The sequence below is a fragment of the Nicotiana attenuata genome, unplaced genomic scaffold, assembly GCF_001879085.1.
Source record: "Nicotiana attenuata strain UT unplaced genomic scaffold, NIATTr2, whole genome shotgun sequence".
In the NCBI taxonomy this organism is placed as follows: domain Eukaryota; kingdom Viridiplantae; phylum Streptophyta; class Magnoliopsida; order Solanales; family Solanaceae; genus Nicotiana; species Nicotiana attenuata.
This window is the reverse complement of record NW_017670278.1, coordinates 1,194,652-1,200,292: the sequence shown is the minus strand read 5'-3', so window position 1 is coordinate 1,200,292 and position 5,641 is coordinate 1,194,652. Positions and strand designations below refer to the sequence as shown.

The following is a 5,641-nucleotide window of genomic DNA, read 5'->3' as shown; positions in this document are numbered from 1 at the left end:
CTTATATGTCTGGCATGACATGAAAACTTGATACAAATCTAAAGTCTATTTATATGGCTTATATGACTTAACTTATATGACAATCCATGAAGGATTTAAGTTGCTTGAAGCATATACAATTCTTGATCTTGAAGTACCACTTCATCAGTGCAATTTGTGCACAAATGTATCTTACTATAACTATATGCATGATAATATGATAGTAAGAGTTTTCACCTCTATGTGAAGATATTGAACTGACGATTCCAACAAGATCATATGAAGACAATTCATCTCTATCAAGAATGATGATTTCAAGGTGCAATATTGTTCTTCAAGTTAATATGGTTGATTTGTTCATCAAATCTCTACCAAAGATCTTTTGAAGATGGTGCACAAGATTGGAATGCAAATGCTCAAGGATGTGAATTGATGCTCTCATCAGGGGGAGTTAATACGCGTTGTACTCTTTTTCCCTTATAAGGTTTTGTCCCACTGGGTTTTCCTTCCAAGGTTTTTAACGAGGCAACCAAAAGGCGTATTGTTGATATGTGTACTCTTTTCCTTTTCTAAAATTTTTTTCCCTCTGGGTTTTATTTTAGTTAAGGTTTTAACGAGGCACATTATCTGTTGAATAGACATTCAAGGGGGAGTGTTATAAATAGAATTCTATTTAAGGTGAATGTCTATATTTTGGAGAGATCTTAGGGTTTGTTACTTGGTGGCTAAGTCACTTTCTCCCTATAAATAGAGGGTTCTATTCCATTGTAATTCATCCCAAATTCAATAAGAATTCTCTCTCTCTACTTTTCTCTGTAATACTCTTCTTCATTTATTGTTTTATAACAGGTACTAAAATTTTATCCCAGAATTATATTTGCTTATCGTCATACCAAACGACCCCTTACTTCCTCTCTCGGTGATACCAAAAACAGATGGAGACAACAGTTTCTACTCATGAAGTTTGGCTAACATTCCTGAACAGTTTGCATTTAATTTGGAGAACCAGTTAAAAGACAATAAAAATACAATATAATCCACGAATCATTTAGAAATGAGAATATGTGGTTGTAATGGCTCCTAGGGCATTAAGTCATAAGTAAACCACTGCAATTATAGCTTCCTGAATAAGGGCATTGCAATGACAGTTTGTCATGCCCAAGCTGAAGGGACAAGCAAGACCAGTTTAGCATTGCATTTAGCAGTGATGAATAGGAACTAATGGTAATTTGCCAGCATATATGTCAGATAGTTGGTCATCATCAATGTCTCGCAGAAGAGTTGATCTCAATTTTTTGTTTTCAACAAAAATAATCTGCACAAATGTTTCAAAGAGAAGAAAAACAATAAAATGGATCAAATTCATATATTACTCTGTCTATGCATGCTTTTAGCATTATGTTTACGCTAGGAGAAGTTACAGTAATAGTTTCCCAACAGAGTTGGTCCCAGAAAGAAGATTTTTCAGACAAAAGTATTCATTAAATTTTAGAATCTAAGTCCATAACCCCCAACCCCACCCACAAAAGGAAAAAATGGATTAAGGAGGTGAATAGAACCAATTCAAACGTCACCCACTTAAGGGCATGATGCAGATAAATGAAGATACTTCAGAAAGATTGCAGAAACTCCTGTGAGTTCTTTGGTAGTTTCTTTCTTCAAAGTTTAAAGAGAGGAAATATAGGGCTTTTGTTATCGGGTTGAATTTCTTTATGAAGTACTGATAACATCTTCAAGAGGATACTAATTTCACCTTTTTTTTTTGGCTGTCAATAAAGGGTCAATAACCTTCCATGCAGTCATACTAGTTACCTTTTTCTTTGTTTTGCTGTCGATGAAAGGGTAAATAGCTTTCCATGCAGTCATAAATATGTAAGGGACATGGACTATAAATAGCTTGCCTAGCCGCTCAGGGTAGCAGTCCTGAAGTTGACACAAAGAGAAAGAAAGATGATGTTACAAATTATGATTATATTGGTTAGTTGTGTCTTGAGTAACATGCTGGGAAACGAACCTGCAATATTGAAAGAGCAGCTAAATATCCACGAATATCGCTATTAGCATATCCCCATCCTTCCAGGTCTCCAATGGCAACAAACTTCTCTTGCTCATTTGGCATTCTATGCCGAAAACCCAAACACCGAATGTCATAAGCTAAAACTTGGAAAAGGAAAAAGAAGGAGATATGCAGCCATTAGGCACGAAGTCCTTTCTCCAGCTCAGGTATTTGAGGAACATATTAGAAGCCTTTTCAACATCTAGATCTCGAGCTCGTAAAAATCTGCGAATCATCTGATCATCCACACCCTGCATTTTACAAGCAGAAACACCAATCAGACTATTGATACAACATTTTCAAAAATTTGAATAGACATAAGTGGGTCTAACCCCTTTGGGTAAGACCCTTCACCAAACCTCGGGTTGCCTGCTACTTATTTATTTTATAAGTGGGTCTAACCAGTAACCAGGAACAAATCCATCACTAGTTAGTTTAACACCAAAATTAGATTGGTTCTGAACAGGCACACGTCCATCACTGGTTAGTTTAAAGCCGGTGTCAGACTAACGCGAAAAACAGTAGAATCCAAAAGCTGGACAACTCACTTCAGACTGATTAAAGTAGGTTCTATCCTCATATGTATAAGCAGCAGCATCTTTTGTAACGTAGCAAAAGAAGCCTATTCCTTCCAATCCACAAGCATATAAAGCAGGAAAAGTGGAGAAAGGGATGTAGGAAATATGCAGTATGATTTGACTGGGCTAGATGTTATCTCAAATAGAGATTTCAAGTAACTTGAGATTTTTAGTTCCCCTATTTTCTGAAGAGATAATCTTTTTTGGGTTAAGCATCAGGCAAATGGTGTTTCCTTTTACAAGGTGCGGTAGCCAATGGTGGAGGACAAATTGAATCCCTTTAACCCCATATGAATTCCTGGTTCCACCGCTTCAAGTTGATTCCTTGAAAAACATCAAATGTAGGAATTGGGGAGTAATTGTTCAATAGTGCTAGACTGTAGGTCCACGGTGATCTGTTCCCTTTCTCTCTATGTTAAACTACAATTGTTGCCCTAGAATGTTGTGATGCCAAGAGAGAGTAATTAAATTGTTCCATACTCCTAAGTAAAGAATTGGGGAGCAGACCTTAGCGGAGGGATCTTCTTTCTGGACAAGGGCTCTCATGATTCCGACTTTACTAGGCTCAATCTCTTCAGTTTCCTTATTGCAGTTGTTGTCAGAGGCATCAGTTTCAGCATCGTACGGAAACTCATCTTTGGCATTCCAAAAGCATTTTGGAATTTCTTGCGCAAATACGAGCTCATTTCTCGCTCTCTCTCTCTCGAGCCTTTTTTTTTTTTTAAGACTTTTGAAATTTGTGGTCTTAAACAACTCAAAAAGGGGTCTATACTATTTGTGTGGTTGTAAAAGCTTCTTACTAAGGGTAGAATTGAGAATTTAAGTTAAATTATTTCCAAATTTAGAAAGAGTTTATTCTTTTTGGAACGGACCAAAAAGGAGATAGGTTCACATAAACTGGAACGGAGGGAGTACCCGTTAATGTTAATCAACGCGCTATTTGTTCATTTCATTTTTGTTAATCAAAGCTTGTTGTCTATTCACCATTATTCAATTCCTAAACCCGTTTGTGATTTACCGTTACGGGCTATTATAATTTTATGTAAGCAAGAGCACACCTTGCCCTTATCTTTTTAGATTAGTAGTAGTACTTTAAAAAGGATAAGTCATTTCATTTTATGTTGCTCCTGTCACATTGAGCCATACGTATAGCAGAAAAAGCAACTTAGAAAATTACCAAATACTCCCTCCGTTCCAGTTTATGTGAATCTATTACATTTTTGTCCATTCCAAAAATAATGAACCCTTTCTAAATTTGGAAACAATTTAGCTTAAATTTATAAGTTTACCCTTAATGAGAAGCTTTTATAACCACACAAATACTCTGAGCCCCTTTTTGACTTGTTTAGGACCACAAATTTCAAAAGTCTTCATTTTTTCTTAAACTCCGTGCCCAATCAAACAGGTTCACATAAATTGGAACGGATGGAGTAGTCGATACAACAACAACAATAATGTCAAAATATAATTTTCCGCTATTAACTCCATATTTCTCTTCCCCTCCGTCCTTATGGGCTTTGACGTTTGGAATGCTTTTTAGCAAATATTCTCTATTATTTTAGTTTTTCCCTCTCTTTTTGCACACAAAAAAATAAGAAGAAGAAGTTACGAGCATAGTAAGAAACCAAAGTTATTGGACGCTGGATTCAACTCCCACTACCCTCTTCTTGCTACAACATACAAGTTAAGCACAATACAATCAAATCTCTCTATAACAATTTTGTTTGTTCATCGTATATATTTTGGCTGCTATAGCGAAATGCTGTTATAGAAGACATATTCGTAACATAAAACAAAAATCGGTTCCGAAAAAACTTGGCTTTTATAGTTAATGGTTGTTATATAGAGATGTTGTTATAGAGAGGTTTGACTGTATTACTTCTAATACTACAATCTCTATATACAGTCAGACATCTCTATAACAGCATCCCTATATAACAACACTTCATTATTGTACGCGGTGAAATCAGAGGGCCTGATTTCCCGCCATTAAGCCATCTCGGGAAGGTACCTCGAGACCCCGAGGACATGAAGCCACAACTTAGCCCTCCCTTCGGGGCTTGTAAAGGCCCGATTCGAGGCCGAGATAAGGACAAATAGGGAAAGCCCCCAAGACGCGTGGTTGAGTCTGACAGGGCCGACCTATCCAATGGCCTACGCTGAGGCGTCGCGTCAAGCCATCACTTCTCCGTATTTCGTAAATTAAATATACATATATTCGTAATTGAGTTCCCCTCCTATATAAAGGGGACTCGCCTTACCTTGTAGGGGACTGATGTTGCTCCATTTCTCTACAAGTGCAATAATATCTCTCTCTCTCTTCTTACTAAAACTTAGTGGCTCTCACTGATACTGAGGATACCTCGATATCCTTCATCTTTATATGTGTTCTTCATCGTATAACTTAGTTTCGGCTATAAAAAGCTTTATGTGATTATATCTCTAACTGTTATATCATCCTTGGCTATCCCCGATTATCCTAGATAGCTCGGGTTCGACCTCGAAGTCGACCCCGAAGTCCTCATCGGCCAGGCTCGTATTCGGGCAGCAGGCCCTTCGGTTCGACCCTTGTCTCGTTTTAGTTCGCGCCCCATCGTTAAAATTCATAATACTAGCATCATCTGCTCTAACAACTAGCTCGGGAATGGATCACGTATTTTTAGAGTCGCAATTTACAAATTTAATTATCGTTACCATTCACAGTAAACAGTTTGGCGCCCACCGTGGGGCCAAAAATAATAGTGATTATTTTCTTGCTAGTTTCATCACATAAACGCATATCATCTTTCACACTTTTTTCTTGTCCAAGATCCTTTGATTTCAGGTAAAACTGTCTGGCTCAGTAAACAGAGTTGATAACGACCGTCTCAAAGATCACGGGGAAAATGGTGTAGCTATCCCGGCCGCCGGAGCACCATTACGGAATCCCGATAACATATCCGGACCGGTAATAGCGGACGCAGAAGCGAGTCAACAAAACTTCTCGCACCGACAGAAGCGTGCGACACAGTGACCGATAGGAAGTTCA

General features: G+C 37.8%; 1 pseudogene; it reads right to left on the bottom strand.

Annotated features, from left to right (window-relative positions):
• Positions 1–1,177: 1,177 nt before the first annotated feature.
• LOC109237139 lies at positions 1,178–4,527 on the bottom strand (annotated as a pseudogene).
• Between the last annotated feature and the right edge of the window lie 1,114 nt (positions 4,528–5,641).